Here is a 21,265-nt window from a genome sequence, read left to right as displayed (position 1 = left end):
GGATGAAAAGCCCTTAGTGATGAGGTGTGCCACATAGAAGGATTTCCTGACTGTTGTGGCGATGTGGTTATCGAAGGTGAGACCACTGTCCACTTGTGTCCCTAAGTCTCTTATTACACTCTCGGTGTTTAGTGTACTGCCAACTATATGGTAATTCACAGATACATGTTTTTTCCCAAAGGGGATAACTATACATTTCTTGGCATTGAGCTTGAGCCCATGGCTCTGGTACCAAGCATCTGTTTCTGTAAGGCCCTTTTGTAGAGTATCCACATCATTTGGGGATTCAATAATGGCTCCCAGTTTGCAGTCATCTGCGAACTTTGTTAGCCAGAGTCCCTTAGTGTTGGCCTGTACTTCAGAGAAGTAGATGCCAAACAAGAGCAGTCCCAGGACTGAACCCTGAGGTACTCCACTTGTCACTTGTCTGGAGCTGGATTTGGAGTCAGCTACTTTTACAGTGTGGGTTCTATCAGTAAGCCAGTTAGCAACCCATTGGGTGACATAGGGATTAATGCTCAGCTTAGTTTATCTATGATTCCAGAGTGGGGGATGGTGTCAAAGGCCTTGGCAAGGTCTACATACGCTGTGTGGACTACCTTACCCTTGTCTATGGCTCTGGAGACTGATTTGAAGAAATCAATCAGGTTCAGGAGACAAGATCGGTCCTTCACGAACCCAAACTGGGTGGGGTCCAGTGTTTGAAGGTTGCCAATGTCTTTGTTTACAAGTTCCATGATAATACACTCCATGGCCTTGCAGATAAGGCTTGTCAGACTGATGGGATGGTAGTTTTCTGGATCCAAGTTGGATCCCCCCTTGTGGAGTTGGATAACTGAAGCTCTACGCCACTCAGTGGGCACAAAACCTGAGGTGAGGCTATGATTAAACATGACACTTAGGTGAGGTGTCAGTACATATTGTAGTTCATGTAGTACATAGCCCGGGATGTCATCTGGTCCCATGGATGCTGTATTCTTAGCTTTGGAGAGTGCGTTTTTTACCTGTGTGGCCGTTATTACCGGAATTTGGCAATCTTTCGGTATTGAGATGGGCCATTTAGGGGGTGAGAGGGGGGGTGAAGTTGGCACTGAATCGATCTGCTAGGATATTGGCAATATCCTTGGGATCAGTATATTTAATGCCATTCTGTTTTAGCTCAGAGCAGATCTGAGCATTGCCATTTAGATTCTTGACATAGTTATAGAATGCCTTGTGGTTGTCTCTGGAATCTTTGGCAATTTTATTTTCATAACTAGCTTTGGAGGATTTTATGAGGGATCTCAGTTTCTTACTGAGGAATGTAAGGGAGTTTTTGCATTCTGGGATTTTTCTCTTTTCTGCAACAGTTTCTTCCTTTTGTTGTAAAGTTCGTTTATGGCAGGGGACCACCATATTGGCTTCCTTTTTTTGGATGAGAGCATCTTGGTTCTATTTGGGATGGCATGATTCATGCATGAGTGGATGTGCTCGTACAGTGCCTTAGTGTAGGATTCAGCAGTTGAACGTTCAGTTCTCGTCTGCATGGGTGTCGTGAAGTTTGTCACTTCTGACTTGAGTAGCATGAAGTTGGCTTTGGAGAAGTTTTTTATGGAGGTTTCCTTACTGGGGGGTGGGGGTGGGATGTGGATGTTAAGAGTGATTAGCTTATGGTCAGACCTGACTAGCGAGGGGGTGACCATAGGTGTGGTGCATCAATTTCCCATGTTGGTAATGGCCAGGTCTAGGATATTGGAGCCTCTGGTGGGACTATGGATTAGTTGATCCAGGGCATTGGAATTTATGAATTCCAAGAACCGTCGGGCAAAGGTGTTGGTACATGAGTAGTTTTCCCAGTTAATGGCAGGGTAGTTAAAATCACTCAGTATTAGGCTGTTTGGTTTCATCTTAATATTTTCCAGTATGTTTAGAAAGGTGTAGTGAGAATCTTGGGGTATGGTGGAGGATCTGTAGCAAGCTACAATCTGGATTGCAGTCTTACACAGTGTTAGTTGAACCTGGAGTATTTCAGATGCATTGTGTTGGGCAACTAGCCTGGTGGTGTGAATATCCTTGGTGAATATTGACACTCCTCCACCTTTAGTGTTTCGGTCCTGGTTTGATGGCCGAAAAGTGTGGTAAGAGTTGTAGCCTGGTATTGCAGGGGTGCTCTCTGGATCCTTGAACCAGGTCTCAGTTACTGCACAGATATCAATGTTCTCCATTTTTAGGAGTGCCTCGAGATAGTTCATTTTGAGGTTTAGACTTCTAGCATTGAGTAGCATTACCTTCAGATTTTGCATACTTGTACCTGTTACGGTGGTGGTTTGGTTCTTTGAACTTTGCCTAAAAAAGGCACTATAGGGGAGGCAAGAGCCTTAGCCAGTAACCTGAATCCCAGGGGCGACAGGTGCAGACCATCTCTGGCAAAGCATCATGGTCTGTCAATCATGTCGTCCCAGGCAGACAGATACTGGATCCCCTTTGAATGACACCAGAAGCTTAGCCAATTGTTGAAGTCAATAATTTTGTCCTTATATTGTGGTATCATTCTGGGCGAAGGCAGGATGCTACTCAGGCCTAGGGTCATACCTGTCTGGGCCTCACGATCCGAGAGCTCTTCCATGTCTCTTTTCATGTAGTCCAGGGTGGTACGTCTCAAGTCATTCACTCCAACATGGACAATGACAGAGTCATATTTGTACTTGTTGCGGAGTGACTTGAGTGCATGCGTTATGTGGCGGATCCTGGCACCTGACAGGCAGCTGACTAATTTTCTCCTTGTTCAACCTGGTGAGAGGGACATCAGTGTGATGGACTATAGAGTCACCTATGACTAAAGTGTTAGGTACATTGTCTTGCCTTTGGGGCTGTTGCTGGGTGGCACATTGGTGTTGTGAACTATGTGACACTTTGGTGTCACATAGTTCACATATGGGATGCTTTAAAAGCATACCTATATGGGATGCTCTAAAAGCATACCTATATGGGAAAATCTTCACTTGATTCAATAATAAAAATAAATTATGGGCTATGGAACTAAATGGCATACAGTTCAAATTAGATAACTTAAAACTTAACAAGGGGAGATAAAGATAGGGAGGGAAAAAAAAATTAATCACCTCATTAAAAAATAAGTACTTGGATATCTTGAATTGTAAAATAATGATTAGTCTAGAGAAATTTAAATTCATAATTTTTTTTTTTACCAATCCTAGATCTTTGAATATACTGGCCAATAAAACCAAATGACTTAATACGCTTAACCATACTAAGGAGATTTTCTCCCTCCAAAAAAAGAAAGATGGTTTTTGATATACAGAATATTTTAATGGAATGTAGAGATTTTTTTCTTAACATTAATCAGAAATTTCAGGTGATAGATTCAAATGAAGAGATCAAAACCTTTATTACTAAATATGCTAAAAATAGATTATCAGAAGAACAGTCTAGCTATAGATAAACCTATATCCTTTACTGACCTTCAAAATCAAATTAATAAACTAAAACTAAACAAAGCACCCAGTAATGATGGCATTGTTCCCGAAGTATATAAAATTCTTCCTAAAATAACATTAAATTTACTTCATAAAGTTTTTATTATCTTTCAAAACAACATTATTACACCACCATCATGGAAATATACCTTTATATCTCCTATAATAAAATCAAAAAGATCCCACAAAATGTTCTTCATATGGGCCATTCTCCTTATTAAACATTGGTTATAAAATGTTTATGTCCATATATGAGGAGAGGTTGAAGGCATTTCTTCCATTACTAGTGGATGAAGATCAGACTGGTTTTATTGTGAATAGAAATACATACTATAATATAAAAAGAACAATTACCTTGATTGAATCTGCAAAAAACTTAAATAAAAGCCTAACATTATTAAGTTTAGATATAAACTGTGCCTTTGATTCAGTTAATTGGGATTATTTATTTATACTCATGGAAGAATTACAATTCTCAAACAACTTTATAAATCTCATTACATATTTATATAAAGGCAAACAAGCTTATATTAAATTTAGTACCAGTATTTCACAAAAAATTCCAGTAACAAAATGAACTAAACAATGCTGGCTTTTATCCCCACTTCTATTTACATTAATAATAGAACCATGGGCTAATTTAATTAGGACGGATAAAGAAATTGAAGGTTTTATGTTAATTTCTAGCAATAATTCTAAAATACAACTGTTCACAGATGATATACTTATAACTTTGGGGGAAATATCTCATCTATTTCAGCAGTTTTTAAAAATATTATAAAATTTCAAAACAAATTTGGATTAACCTTCAATAATAACAAAACAAAAATTCTTCCTATCTATCCAAGTTATTACATATTAGACAATAAACATATAAAATATTTGGCATAAACAAATCAAATAATATATTTGGGAATAGTATTTACAAATAATATCAAAGATATTATTTAGCTACATTAGAATAATTTTCTATCTATGATAGAAGACCTTATAAGTAAATTAAAAAAATTACCATTTACCACGGATGAAAAACTTTCAATTATAAAAACGATTTTCCTTCCTAAAATACTTTATATTATATAATCAATATGTTTCCCCTCCAAAATCTATAATTAAAAAATTTAATTCACTCACACTAAAATTCCTATGGTTTCCTAATAAGCAGGGAATAGCCTTAACGGAGGTATAGGTTTTCCCAACTTAGAATTATATTCAATCTCTTCTGTGATTAAATCTATAACCCTTCTTATAGATAATAAATATACTGCAAAATGGAAAAAAAAAATTAGAAATACTATATTGTGACCCCATATAATATCCCTAAGTCTCAAAAACTATTAATAGTAAATAACCCATTCATTTAGATATTAAAAGATAATTTTTCTGTACAAACTCATCTAGCACACAAATCCAACTACATGTTACTTCTCAACTTTTAGAAACTATATATATATATATAAATCCACAACATATAAAGCCTGTTTTTTAATTCTTTTTCCCATAGCTTTTCCTCAAGGATTCATGGTTTCAGCTGATTACATAAAAATGTCACTTTTCAAAGAGAAGAATTTCATATATTGGTCCCAAGTGATGGTAAAAGACGAATGGAAATCATTTGATTATTTGAAAGCTGAACTTGATATAGACACAAAGTAATGGTTACATATACAATAACGTAAACAATTTCTGTTAAATAAATTTGACTCAATGTCACCGATGATAATGCATTATTTGATCTTATCTACTCAACATAAATCTCCTATTAAAAACACACACATTATATATATATATATATATATATATATATATATATATATATATATATATATATATATATATATAAAATGGAATACATGCATATGGTCAAAGTCAACATCTCCAACCATCACATACTCTGAACTTAAATGTCGAAGCATGCAGGAGTGAACGCTCAGAATGTCGTTCACAATGCTGAATTTGAAATTGCTAGTTGCACACCCACCACAACAAGCGCTACCATGGGTCGAGAGGGGGGAATATTAGCCTGGCCAGCATTCGATATTTCCAGGTTCGGCTTCTGAAAATTCAGCGATCTGCAAACGTGGGTCACTGCCTTTGATATTTAGGACATCGGACAACGTCTGTTCACCTAAATGCGTGTATTCCATATAAAATATTTAGAAATAACTCAGATACTTATCCTGAGAGTTATTAGAACTATTTTTTTACTATCAATAATTATCTTCCCAATGACCAAGGTAAACAAATTATATTAGAATCAGCTAATAGAATCGCATCATTGATTAAATGGAGATTATTCACATGGAAATATATGTACAGATCCTTTTTAACTCCATACACTATAAGTAAATTTAGAAAGAATAATAATATATGTTGGAGATGTAATAATATAGTGAAAGCTGATTGGTCATATATGTTCTTTGATTGCGTACTTTGAAAGAAGAATTGGGAGGACATCAATTTTTTTTTTCAAGGCCTATTTTCAGATAATTTTACACTATCTAAATCTATGATTCTATTCAGCACACCAGTACATGACTGTATTAGAAAAATCAAATATCCAGTGATTTGTTGTCAGGAAAACCATAACAAGAAATTAGAAATCTGATACTTCTCCCTCTTGAAGAATTTAAGTCTCTTCTTACTGAAGTATGGCATTTGGAACTTTTGACCTTCAAATCAAGATCTATCAGGAATACATCTAAGTGTAATATGTGGAATAAATTATATGATTTGCTAAGAAAATAATCTGTCAATTTAAAAATCTGCTGATGTATATCAACACTAGTACATTTGTGAACATCTTTGTAAATAGTTGAATTATGTTTGTTTAATATAGTTTGTTTTATATATTCAAGTTGAAATATTTGTGAATACTTTATGAAAACATTTGTCTTTTATTTGAAATTTAATAAAGCTGTTTTCAAAAAAATAATGCTTAGGCTTAAGGATTCAGATAAACCTGATGTGGAACTTAATTTCAGCCTGTTGTTTGACACAATCCTAAAAATAATTTACTGTACACCCAGCCACAAGCATAGAACCAGCATCCTAGAAATGAGTCCTCTCGTTCCAAGTTGCAGCTCTAGGTTTTTAACTTACTACCTTTGATGCTACTACTTCTATACATGGGTCTTGTCTGACTAGCTTCCGAAATCCGATATAACTCAGTGTTAACAGAAAATAATGATTTTCTAATAGTAAACTGTAATTTAAGCAAGTTTAGCTTAATTCCACCAACCATGTCCAATTGTCATGGCTACAGACTCAAGCAATGCTTTCAAAACTAGGGAGCAATACTAATTTTTGATCACTCCTAGAAGGATGAATCGCATTCAGTTCTCTCTAACCTTGTGTTTCCCACATTACCAAAAGGTAGTAAAGTATTGGATTTCTAAATATGCTGATGATATTAAAATAGGGGTCTAATATAGTGAATATACTATCTTTTTCAATATGTTAAAAACACAGCAAAGACTCCAGTGGTACTGCAGAAACACACTTTTAATATTGGTTGAGTGCTTTCATCCATTACAATATACAGACACATCAGAACAAAATCCTTACCATACCACATGCAAAGGTATTCATTACCTTTGCAAAATTCTTAAGACTTTCTTTCAAAAGCAATAAATCTAAAACAGAAAAAAATAAAAATATATCTGTATGACTCTTTATATTGTCACATTAGTATTTAAATTCATAAATGCATTGATAAATGAATCTTAAAATTAAAATTAAACATTTGCAGATCACAATTTTGCCTCACTCATTTTCAAAACACTGGCAAATTAAATGTATTCATTTAAACCTGCTTCACTGCCTGCATTCAATCTGAGTTGCCACAATGATTCCTGATATTTTAGTTTATTTTCCCATTATCCTTCTTTAACTGGATAATGAACTTCATCTAGAACTGAAAACTTAAACTGTCTAAAATTCAGACAGGACTTATTATCTTTGCTAAGGGCATTATTTTCATGTTCTCTTTTTATGGCATAACTATGTTCATAGATTTTTTTCCTTAATAACCTTTCAGTTTTCTTTAATCCCATTTCAGTTTTTCCCATATAGAAAATAGTGCTTGATAAACACTGCGCCATATACAAAATGACCATAAAACTGTAGTCATAATGTCCGCTAATATTGTTTTAGTGTAACATGGAATAGTTATTTTATTAAGTTAATGCATTAATAAGACTACTTTGTCTATAACATCCACATCAAAACATTTTTTATCGCTTTTCAATAATTTCTGAATATCCATTTCACACAGTTTTTCACAAGAGAAATAGTTGGATGTAGATGAGGATTGTAAATACTTTTTCTCTGTAAATGGAATCTGGCATCGTTACTTTTACTTTCTGGAAATATTAAAGCCAAATTACATTTCATGCTAAATGACTTAATTTCGAGAAGTGCATCCATATCCTGCATTGCTCTTTTTAGCACAAAGGAAAAACCCATTTTTAATGTTTCTAACAATGCTTTTGATACAGTCACATGGCTGTATTTAAAACCCTTAAATGATTTTTTGCACATATAATTTCACAGTCAATTACTATAGAAGTTAGTTCATTGCTTGCCTGCTGTATCGCTCCCATGTTGTTCTTGTATCCTGCTTATTCTGGGTTATATTGCTGTACGAATAATTTTGTTTGTAGTCCATTCGATCTGTTGTCTCTTCTTGATCAATCAACAGGATCTCTGTAAAGGGGAATATTCTTAAGGGATAACTAACGCCAAACTCTGGCTTTCAGTATGCTCTTTTTCCTGAGTTCCAGTTCTACCATTATCTAATAATAGATTTGAATTTTTACCATATGACAGGCAAATCTTCTTCTTCTTCTGGCTTTTCCTGGTTAGGGGTCACCACATCAGATCACCTTGTCCGCTCATGATTGTCAGTGGAGTTTTACAGTGTTGAGTTGCCAGCCCAGTGCCCAACCTTCCACAGAAGGCACACACACACGCACTCATACCTAAGGCCAATTTGGAATGTCCAATCCACCTACAGCATGTCTTTGGGATGTGGGACGAAACCATAGCACCCAGAGGAAACCCACGTGACCACAGGGAGGACATGCAGACTCCGCACAGAAGGCACCCCAGCCGAGGATCAAACCAGAGAACCTCTTGCTATGAGGCGGCAACGCTAACAGCTGCACCACTGTGGCCACCCACCATGTGACAGGCAAATGCCAGGAGAAATTTAGGCTAGTTTCTTTCTTTCTTTCTTTCATGAATAAGTTTCCTCTTTTTGTTTCATAATCACATCACATTGTTTATCGATCTTAGAAAAAAACATTGATATGTTCATCTTTGTACTTGGTATACAAAAGGTCTTTCATTATAGAATGAGCTATCCCATTAATGTATTTCAGTAGTCTTTCTATGTTCTTTTCATTAGCCCTTACTAATACAGTCATCACTTTCATTCTAACCTGATCAAAAAATATCAATTATTTCAGTTTGTAGATCTGGACAATCAGTTAAACTACCATAGAGTTTGAAAACATGCAGACCCCTTGGTATGCACTTGATGTTGCTACATTTTTAATAAACTTGTTATCTAGTTTTCTAGGTAGTTGGTTATCTAGTTATCCAAGTGGGAGATTCCTTGCCACCTTGGTTATTATCACCACTGAGCTCTGTCTTAGTTCCTGTGTTGGTCAGTGAGGTGACTCAATGAGTCACCAGAAAAGGCTCTCCATCTGGGCAATTTGGGCATCCAAACTCCTATCGACAATCTGCCCCACAATGGCTGCCAGCTTTCAAAGGATGACAAAGATGTCACCTCCATTGTCTCTGCTACCAATGGATACACCCATCCTAGTGTAAGGACTACCTAAAGTGTTTGGTGCAGTTACATAGCAGGTGAGGAGGTGATTGTAGCAGGCTGGGACCCAGACATGCTGGGTGCTTCTGGTGGTGGTGGTGATGGCACAGTATAGTAGACTGGGACCTAGACATGCTGGGTGCTTCTGGTTATGGTGGTGATGGCATGGTATAGCAGGCTGGGACCTAGATGTACTGGGAGCTTCCTGCAGTGGTGGTCGTGGTGGTGATGGCATGGTATAGCAGGCTGTGATCTAGACATACTAGGTGCTTCCGGTGGTGGTGGTGATGGCATGGCTGCTGCTGCTGCCAACTGTTGGATGTCAACAGGCCTTTCCAGAAGGATGGATGCAGGTCATGATGCTTCTCTATATAATAGTAAATTAAATAGAGAAAAACAAAATAATAAACAAAATAAATGTATGTAATACAAAAGATAACAACGAGGATGAAGGTAAGACAATGACAAATGCAATGAAAAGCTAAAGCTTGATATATATTTTGACTATGATGCAGCTAAATCTGGTGTACTTGAAGGTCCAAGTACATCTCAAAAGCATACACAGTTGAAAGGTGGGCCTGAGCTAACAGCCATCATCACCTGCATTTCCACAAATAGAGTATTAATATTATACACTACTTGGACAATTTAATATACGTCTCTACTCAGAGAAGCAATATTGATTTCTAGAACAAATCTATAAAGACATTTCATTCACAGGTTAGAAGCAAAGGAAACATTTATATTGACAAATATTATGCATGAGATGATAGAGAGGCACATCAGAAAGAGGACATCTGGGCACTTCACATGCATTACACAGGTGAACAAGCACACATTATTTTTTCAAAATTCTTAAAATGCACCATCAATTGCACAGACATCTAGAGTTTCTTGGTACTAGTATCCCTAAGGCATCAACTTACAGTATGACTGTCCTATTCTTCTAAACATGTTGTTTTTACAGTAACTGGATACATAAACTGATCCATGTTGACTACAATGCATGTTACAAGGATAACAGTAAATGTTATATATACATATGAGCTGCTCAAAATAGTCAGTTCAATCAACATGTTTTTGGAAACTGGGAAGATACTACAGCACCTGGAGAAAACCTCTCCAGACAAAGAAAGAACATGTCAACTCTTCACTGGTATTAACATGAGGTCAAGGCTGTGCACCATGTCTTAGTGCTGCAAGGCAGAAGCTTTACCAATAATCCACCATGTTGCTCATGCAGCTTTGGATTTACTTGACTGAATCCAGAGCCATGCAGTAGTTTTACTGCTCACAGGTGTTTTAGACCCTCCACCTTTTGTTTTAAACATAGCAAAATGGCACAGCTGTATCCCAAAATTCAATTAATTCCAAATATGGATTTCTAATCCATTTAATCCATTCTAGACCTAAAGCTAGGAATCCAACAGCAATTCCAGATGTTATGCATAACACACATAGCATTATTTTGGTGAAAAGTATATACAAGTCACCATATTTATTTATCTGATTTATTTCGCATATGCACACTCTCTATTGAGTTGATCTGATGACCCTTTTCAACCATGATCCTGGATAATTGTGGTACAAAAAATATTATAGCACCGTGAATTAGTTAAAGGATAATACTTTGTCCGATTTACTATTTTAAGTGCTGTATTTACAATACAATTTACAAATTTATGCACAATAAATTTTAACTTGAGGAGTGCCAAATTGTTAATTAATACAGATATTTCAGACTGTTTTGAATTGATAAGAATTACAGTTTGAGTGAAACATTTCACAAAAGTGTATCAGTAAATGTATTCTTCTCAGAATGTGATGAATCTAGTAGGGCAATTTGAAAGTAAAGTATCTAAACCAATTGCTATACAGATTTTATTCTAATGAATGCTTCAGAAAACAGTACAATACTACATAATAGACTAGAGCAGTTAAGTTTAAATGTAATCATGGTTATTTCACCACAGTGGAGACTTGCATTTTACTGCTCTGTGAAACTACACCCCTTTTTGTTGTTTGTTCTTTATGCCCTGTCATCTTTACTTACTAATTATTACTCAGTAGATTAGCAGTCAATTTAATTTTGTCTAGAGTAATGGTTCTTAAATGGAAAACCCCTGAGGGGGATTCATATCTTTTCAGGGGAGGATGAAGCAACTGAAAAGTTTTGAAATGTTTGTACACATTATAAATTAATAATTGAATTTACTATGTATCTAAAGCATTATTTTACCATTGTACTATTTTTGTCACTTGTTACTGTACTTTTGTTTATTTTGTATATCTGGTCAGTTTGGACCCACTGCTGAGATTGAACTTCATTAGATTAGATTAGTGCTGTGTTTTGGTAAACAAATTTAAATGAATAAATAAGTCTGAAAACGCTATGTACTTTTAAAGTTAATTATTCGGTATTAATTTTATGTGGCAGAAGAATTTGAGTGAATGAATAACTGTATCTGACTTCAAATCAACAGTAAAGAGTAATGTAGTAAACAATACCCAGATTATTTTAGATGTGTGCATATTTGGGGAAATGGAAGGGAATTGGTCTGTTTCTGTACACTGCAGTATATACTTTTTATGGGTATTCTCAAAGCATTTTTTTCTTTTTGTTTTGATCCCAGAGGACCTTGCCTGAGGGTTACACTACTAACGTCCAATTGGTCCATTAATTGCAAGGTCACAGGAGCCAGGCAGTCTAGGGCTATTCAAGATCCCTACATCCCATTTATTCCCATCTGTTGTCTCAGTCAACAACTGTTTCTCTGTTGAAAGTCAGGTGGTAGGGACAGAACCAGCTAACTGGTCCTTGGAGGTGGCCTGCCCTCTCCCAGTTGGAAGCAACATATACCTCTCAACTTCTTAGAGTAAGAAATCTGAGCAAAACCATGCAAAATTGGGGGGGGGGGGGGTCAAAGGCCAAAAAATAGTGACAAATTTTAAATATTTCTCTTGCAAACTTAGAAAGTTGATGGAATAAAAGGTTTTGCATTAGCATGAATTTTCTGATGGATATGAAGTCAGAAATTCAAATGCCTGTCATTATTTTCTGAATTCAGTCCTCAATAATTAACCAGTGATTTGCCAGAAAAAACAAACTGGTATGACAAACCTGACAAAAAATATAATGCAAAAGTCTGCACATTTTGGAAAATCTGGGCAGTTGAGAGCTATTGCATCCCCCCATGACTCTGCCAATCCTGCTATTGCAGTCTTCCAAGGGGATGTGTGCATGTAGGGAATGGAATCCCCTTGGCTTACTGGCAATATGCATTGTCACTGTACAGCCTTGGATGGTTTGGTCTTCACTGAGTAACACCGAGAGCAAGGTGTCACCATATACAGTAACCCAACCTAAAACTCTCCCACACACACAATCGAGATAGGTGAGCTGGCTGATCAGTGTTTGGGTGTGGGGGTGATGGTGGGTGTACATAGCAGATGCAGGTGTGTAGGAACTGCTTTTATACATAACACTAAGGATAATCCCAAGGCTTCCTCAACTGATGGTAGGAACCGTGTTGGGAATTCACAGATATGCTCTGAATCACACAAATATTACAAACAACATACCAAACACACACACATATTGCCAACATACATCCTGACAGGTGCAGTGCAAACCCCCTCCTTCCATCCTCCCTGTTCAGCTCCTATAGAAGCTCAGGCCACTAACTGAACTTGGAGAACCTGTGCCATGGTCAGGGCTTTATCCTGTACATCACAGAGTTAGCTACCCAAAGTAATTTGTTAATCTCTTGGGGAGACTCAAGGGCTTTTCTGTGGTCTGAAAGAGACTCACTGTAAAAAAGGCTGAGAGATTGTAGTCTACACCAGAGTTATGTTGTGATAAATCATGTTCAGTGTTTTTTATCATATAACACAGTTTCAATATCTTCCTTTCACTGCTTCATTGTCTTTATTACCATGTGGATAGTACCATTAGTACCATTTGGATCTAAAAGGCCCATTGCTTCAGAGGTTGAGTGAGAACTGCAGGTCATCATTTTTATTTATCTATCTATCTATCTATCTATCTATCTATCTATCTATCTATCTATCTATCTATCTACTACTATCTCTCTCTCTCTGTGTATGTATGTGTATGTGTGTGTGTGTGTGTGTGTGTGTGTGTGTGTGTGTGTGTGTGTGTGTGTGTGTCTATATATATATATATATATATATATATATATATATATATATATATATATATATATTTATTTATTTATAACATGGATGATATTAAAATGTTAGTATGAGTGCAAAATATTGTGCAATGCTTTCCCATTACCCTGAATTCTGATGCTACAGTATTTAACTTCATAATTAACACTATTATTATGTGACAAACTGTCAAAATTTCAAGCAACCCCAACCACCACCAAACCCTGAGAACACAGCTGCTTATGCAGAATTGTTCACAGATACTCTGGACAATCATGTTAATAGATGCAAGGAAACAGTTATGCTTGTCAGGAATAAGCAAAGAACAACCTCAAAAAACAAGCCACCCTGGTGGAATCCAAGCATCAATAGGCTGTGCAACAAAAGGAAGAAAGTCATAGTGAAAGTTATGAAATACAACCAACAGGATCCAAACTCTCTTATCAATCTAAAAAACAATTCAGTGGTCTAATCAAGTTTACCAAAGCCAGTTTTGAATAAAAATAGCCTCCCAGGCCAAGGACAGCCATGAGGGTTTATTTAGGCATGTCTGAAACCTCAAAGGCAGTACACAACAATGTGCAGAACTAATTGTAAATAAAGCCACCTACACAGACCTGGAAACTGTAACAAATCTGGCTGACAAATTCAGCTCCAGATCACTTCTCACCCCCAGCCACCCCTCAGGAAATCCCATTGAACAAAATAACCCCCAACTATCACTAGGGAATGGATCTTAAATGCAATGTCAAAGGTCAAGAATACTGCAGCAGTGAACCCCAGTACTATACCAGAATACTTCCTAAATAGCATGAAACATAACCGGAGTCAATAAACACACACACTATATGGCCAGTGTAAAAAGCAAACTTATTTATTGTAAAACAATAAAAATCTTAAAGTCTGCTAGCACCTCAGCTTGTAAAAGCCTTTACAGAGTAATACATGCAATGAAAAACACATACCTTTTATGCATTTCATTATATTAAAACAATCAAACAATTAAACAATTAATTACTGTGTGGGTAGTGGTTCATTATATTTTTTCTTTTATAAGTGATATTTTCTGACCAGCCTAGCCTCCAGTCAGGCTTTATGCCATGTGAATAAAGAACTGCAACAGTCATTGCTCTACATAAGAGTGGATCTTCTATGGACCCCAGAAACTACAAACCCCATAACTCTGAATAGACTCGTAGGCAAAGCCATGGAAAGAATGAGCATGAAAATGACTAAAATGGGTTCAGCCACTACATACAACCCAATTCAGTTTGGTCAAGGGCAGATCATGCCTACCCATCCTGCTGGACTTCTTTGAGAAGGTCACCAGGGCAATGGATGCTGGAAATACTGTGCATACTGCCTTCCTTGACCTGACTAATACATTCAATGCAATACCCCACTTGGGCATTGTAAACAAACTCATGGAATTAGCCATAAACTCCTATGTTGCACTCTGGATAGCCAGCTGGCTCTCAGATATGATTCAGAAAGTTAGGAAAGAGGAGTCCACCTATACAAAGAGGCTGATCACTAGCAGAGGCTGCACAGTACCGTTTGCTGGGTCCATTCCTTTTTGCAGTCTACTGTTTGTAAGTGAAGGCCAATTTTATTGGTGGATCTGCAGCCTCTGATAATGATGGCGGGGATTAGCTGGCACAGTCAGGGAGTACAGTGTGTGTGTGTCTGTGTCTGTGTCTGTGTCTGTGTCTGTGTCTGTGTCTGTGTCTGTGTCTGTGTCTGTGTCTGTGTCTGTGTCTGTGTCTGTGTCTGTGTCTGTGTCTGTGTCTGTGTCTGTGTCTGTGTGTCAGATACAGGAAATGTGACCACTGGTACAGACGAAGAACACAACCTCTGTACCTGCTGATGCTCAGGCTATTGCATTTCACATGGAGGACAATGTAAAGGGGATACTATCAATCAGGGAAGTTTGCTGGCCTCCAGTACATATATGTCAGTATCTACCTATAGCACTCAAGAGCAGAGAGGTTTACAAAGGGGACTGGGTAATGGGAGTCATTGGAAACATTGTTACCACTCTCCCCTAGAAGTGTATCAGTCACTACAGTCCAGCATATGTGCATGGCCATTGTGGAGGCACAGGCTAGTAACACCACTGTCACAGATGAACAAGATTTTATTCAAGGTCTAGTTGATTTTGTGGATTTCTTATGGGTGTCATCTGACAGAATTTCATGACATATCCAGCATTACCTATACAATGCACCTGTGGAAAGTGACCCCCTTATAAACTGTTGGTATGGGTCACTGATGTGACATATGTAGTAGTAATAATAATTGCCAAGTACCCTACACACACATAGTACACAATACCATGTGTATTACAGACCACCTAGCATTTGTAGGAATGATAATGTTTTACAGATCAAATACTTCCTTCCCCGTTTACCAGGTGGGGATTTATTTCGATATCGGTACAGGCTATAGTTTGAAATGGGCTATATCATAGAATTCCCACATAGTGTTAACTCTGCCCTCTGCTCTGTGGTATGTGGGAACCACTTATGCACCCCCACATGCTAAATCATGGTATTAAGTTCATGGAGTATTCTTTAGGCAGATGCCAGACACATCCTCATTGTGTCCCCAGTAGGTCAGTGAAAGATTCCTGTAGTTACTATACATAAAGCTTCAGATACTTTAGTATCCACTGAGATATGTACTGCATGACTCCCAAGGCCAACACATGTCCACACTATCTTGGATGGTGTACCTATCTACATGATACTGGCCCACAATGTCTGTGTTGTGGAGTCCATGAAAAATTAAGTGCAGTGAGATGACTGTGACTTCTGGGATGATGTCGCACATAGATAAACAAGGCAGCAGCAAAAACAACATTTTGCTAATACACATTTAGAAATACTGCAGCAAGCCTTAACTTTGCCATATTGTTTTTCCTCATTAGCATATACAGTGAGGCTCATTTTAATAATGTTACTCATTACCATATCATTATATGACCATTAGTAGGATACCACGTTTGAGTGAGCTTCTGGGCCATGATGCAGAGGCTGTTTTTTTATGAATTCCACGTATTCTGATTAATAATAACTAATTTGCACCTCTTCTGCCTTCTCTAATGCTCCATTATGTTTGGAAATTTGTAGGCTCCAGGTGTCAGATATTTACTGCCCCTTTGAGACATCTTTTGAAGTGACAGATTAATTTTATATAATTATTTATTAGCTCGTAGTTTACATTTGTTTCCATTATTGTTTGTATATCTGAATGTTAGAGTAAATGCACACAAGTTGCCCAGAAGCTGCCATGAAGGTTCATCTCAAAATTATAAGCCCCATATTCTATTAATTAAAATCAGGGCACCTGTTTTACTGGCCATCTGATAAAGAACTTTGCAAAGTATCAAATGTTAAGCTGCAGTTCCACTGCCCACATTATTCACAATCTTCTAGTCGTATTGCAATAATTACGTAGAAGCTATTAAATAATAGACTAGCAAAGGTTTGGGTACTAGCATCAATTTAAAGTGGTAAACAACTTGCCCCTGGGACTTTGAATTCCACTTGGTAACTTAGCTTCCATGCTATCCTGAAGGAAAGACCTCTTAAAATGCCCCACATGTCACCTAGTTGAAACACAGAGCTCAGTTTATCAAAAGATGCATTATTTCCCTACTGCTTGAACCGTGTTTCTAATGTATAACTTTCCACTATGAAAACTGTATCAGCCCATCCTAAACCAACCAGTCTTTATTGTCATGGTGTAACACCTGCGGACTGGGTCCACATTAAGAAAAAGACAGTCAGCCCCTGTTGAAAAAGGTCCTATTAAGTACTGCTCATTCCCAAACTGTTCTTTGTTGCACTAGTTTGCTTACTTAGATACATGTGATACATTGTTGAAAGACTTAGGGTCATAGATTAGTACTGGGCTAACTGCCCTTGCAAGCCATTTAAACCTAGCCAATTATCCCTTGTGAGACTCAAACCCTACACCTTGTGGTTGAAAGGCAAACACCTTGACCATTAGGCCATCCTCCCAAACTTGTCGAGTAACATCTGCAAAAGCAGAAGAAACTACCATCTTCTTCCTATTCCCCCACATTGGAGGATAGGACAAACAAAACAAAGACTACATCACTGGGATCCTAATGTTCTTTGCGGCTATTTTTGCCTTAACTGTGTATCTGCTCAACATCAAAAGATTAACACTTTCCTGGAAATAATACAAAAGTATGCAAATAGAATGAACATGAGTGACTGCTGAGTTTGTGCTTATCTGCCAACTGCTAATCATTGACTTCCAATGATTCCAAGACTACTCACCATGGAGAAATTGTTATATCTGAACAACAATGACTAGATTACCCAACCATTTTCATCTCATAAAATCAAAAGAACTCCATATCCATTTGTGACGCTGACACTGAGTAATAGACTTGGACCTGTATGTATTCTCAAGCAGAAATATGTCCCCTGGTTGTTGTGACCTATCTTCTAGCCACTAAGTTTTTTGTTAAAATTCAAACTTGGATAGAAAAAAACAATGGAATTAACACTGTCTATACTATCTGACCTTGACTTACCCACTTGGCTGCTCAAGCAGAAGTATGGAAAATATTCCTAGGTAAGTTAAATTATAATTTTTATTGGAAAATTGTAAATTTACACATAATCAGTCTATCTGTGAGAGGTTAAAATCTACAGACATAGCACTAACAGTGAAAGCTCCATTACCTTTAGCTTATGATACTTAAACATTCAAGACTCTGTTTTCTTTACAAAGTCTGAGTTTATAACCACTTACCTAAAAGCTAAAATTATGAATGATAGACCTTTTGGCATAGGTATATTCAGTCATTAGACATGCAACTCCATTACTAAAAGGAAAAGTTAGGAACGTGAGATGAAAAATATGACTTAATGTGACTAACATGGATCTTGGTGATGATGTATTCTCCAGAATAATAATTTTTTGCATGATATAGTGCAGTAAAAGCAATTCAAGAATGGCATAAATTGTTTATGGTTCAAGAGACTAACACCAAATGATTATTAAAATGACAGTTATGTGACCAATAATTTTGCAAAACCATATACCTGTTGACGATCCATATGCTGGCTAGTAAAAAGTTGGACATGCCCTCTAATCACTGAAATTTTTTTTTTTTTTACGTTCCTAATAATAAAGACACAATTAGAAATAATTTAAAATCAATTTAAAAGAAAATAAAAAAGAGCAAAGCTCCCTCTCAGTGATTTATGGGCTGTTTCCAAGTTGGGATAAACACTGTAATTTTTGTAATGCAATTGTGATCTGTAGTGAAAGTAGGAATCAGGTTGAGGAGACTCTGGAGAGGTGGAGATATGCTCTAGAGAGCAGAGAAATGAAGGTCAGCAGGGCTAAGAGAATATATGTGTGTGTAAATGAGAGGGAGGGTAGAGGAATGGTGAGGATGCAGGGAGTAGAGTTGGTAAAGGTGGACGAGTTTAAGTACTTGGGATCAACAGTTCAGAGTAATGGTGAATGTGGAAGAGAGGTGAAGAAGAGAGTACAGGCAGGGTGGAATGGGTGGAGAAGAGTGTCAGGAGTGATTTGTGACAGACGGGTACCAATAAGAGTGAAAGGGAAGGTCTACAAGAGGGTAGTGAGACCAGCTATGTTATATGGGTTGGAGACAGTGGCACTGACAAAAAGGCAGGAGTCAGAGCTGGATGTGGCAGAGTTAAAGATGTTAAGATTTGCACTCGGTGTGACTAGGATGGATAGCATTAGGAATCAGTATATTAGAGGGTCAGCACACCTTGGACAGTTTGGAGACAAAGCAAGAGAGACGAGATTGTATTGGTTTGGATATGTGCTGAGGAGGGATGATGGGTATATTGGGAAAAAGATGCTAAGGATGGAGCTGCCATGTAAGAGGAAAAGAGGAAGGCCTAAGATAAGGTTTATGGATGTGGTGAGAGAGGACATGCAGGCGGCTGGTGTGACAGAACAAGATGCAGAGGATAGGAAGAAATGGAAAGAGATGATCCGCTGTGGCAACCCCTAACGGGAAAAGCCAAAAGAGGATGATGATGATTACTGTAATTTTTGTAATGCTTATTCTGCTTGCTGTATTTTCTTTTATAAAGATGTTGTAACATGGTGCTCATACTTGTTATTCCAAAAACAAAATCTCAAAAATGGCTAACATTTTTTTTTTACAATGGGTAGGGTTACTAAAGTCTTATACCAAGTAAGTCTGAGCTTTTGGAATAATTAAAGGGCAGCTGTAATGTTTTTAGAGTAATTAAAAAATGTATCAGAAGTTTATGCATAAACCTTTTGTTTAGGCAATACATGTTGGATTTCCTTACATTATGGTTAATACAGTTTTATATGTATATATTTAAGTGTGTGTGTGTGTGTGTGTGTGTGTGTGTGTGTGTGTGTGTGTGTGTGTGTGTGTGTGTGTGTGTGTGTGTGTGTGTGTGTGTAGAATGAGACAGGGAGGTAGACAGAGAGAGAGAAAAAAAGCCTAATCTAATGGAACTTAAAGAGATATGCAAGTATTTGTGGATGGGGTGGATATGCAGCATATTGTAATATGTAGCTGTGGGCAAAAAATAACTTTCTATGGTTATGGACAACATGTATGAATGGAAAAACATGCATGCATATGTGTCCAAAAAAGGTGCCCACAACAAGCATTACAGTGCAAGTATTTCCATCTACATAGAGCAGTTTCCAAAGGAAGACCCAGAAATTCAAGCATTACATAAAATATAGAAAGTATCCTTCATGCAAGTCTTCAGTTTCAACAGAAACATGGCAGGTACACTATTGTCATATACATTTTGACCACAGACTAAAGAGTGATACAATACAACAGATGTGCCCTAAAACAAGTGGACATACCTTGGTAAAAGGCAGCTACATTATATCCCCATTTAGAGATGATCTCCATATATTATATCATCTAAGAATATTACAGACATGTATAGTATATTGGCTGCCATATTTTGCTCTTCAGTATCATATATTACTAATGAATATCATTAGCATGCCGTGTTTCAGCATTTCATGGGTTGATAGCACACAGAATCAATACCTGCTAACCCTTGTTGAGTCCAAAAGTATGTTCTAAACTCTACAAGTCTCACAGAGGAAGCCAGCTCTGTTAGTTAGGGTACCATCTTTTCCATGATCCAGGAAGGCTGTTTTTATTAGTGTTCCGAGCACCTGTAATGTGTAGTTTGGAAAAAAAAGAAAAGCAATAAAGAGGCTATAGCTGTTCATCCCTCTTCAGAGGAAGCATGGGAATGACATGGTGGTGTGAGGCAGGCCCTTTTACAAGCCTCATTAAAACCCAGAGTCATGTGCAGTGGTCAGAGTAAGGGAATGTGCAGGTTATGCGGGCATGTCACAGCTTTAGTATTGGGGTGGGGACACCTAAACAGATGCTTGTACCTAACAGTAAACCTTCTGAATGATGAAAGCATAGAGTGAGTTAGGCCGCTCAGTACTGTGTCATGTCTTGAGCCTCTCTGGGTAGCAGTGTTGGTTTAATGATCCCATTCTTCTCCTACACTCTCTTTTCACTAGTCTACTAAAGCTGGTGAACCTGGCTTTGGTGAAGGGGGGTTAAATTATTTGACAATGCTGTATAACTGTGGAATCATGGAGAGGAGGGCTCAGGAAAACCACACTTCCTCATAAGTCATCATGTTCTGCAGAACCACCACAGAATTGCAAAAAAGAAAAAAAACTGTAAATAAACATGTGCATGAAAAGAGCACATTACCAAAAT

The sequence above is a fragment of the Protopterus annectens genome, chromosome 3.part0, assembly GCF_019279795.1.
Source record: "Protopterus annectens isolate FY-2018-M chromosome 3.part0, PAN1.0, whole genome shotgun sequence".
Taxonomy (NCBI): Eukaryota; Metazoa; Chordata; order Ceratodontiformes; family Protopteridae; genus Protopterus; species Protopterus annectens.
The sequence above is the reverse complement of the archived record's forward strand: the minus strand, read 5'-3'. Positions refer to the sequence as shown.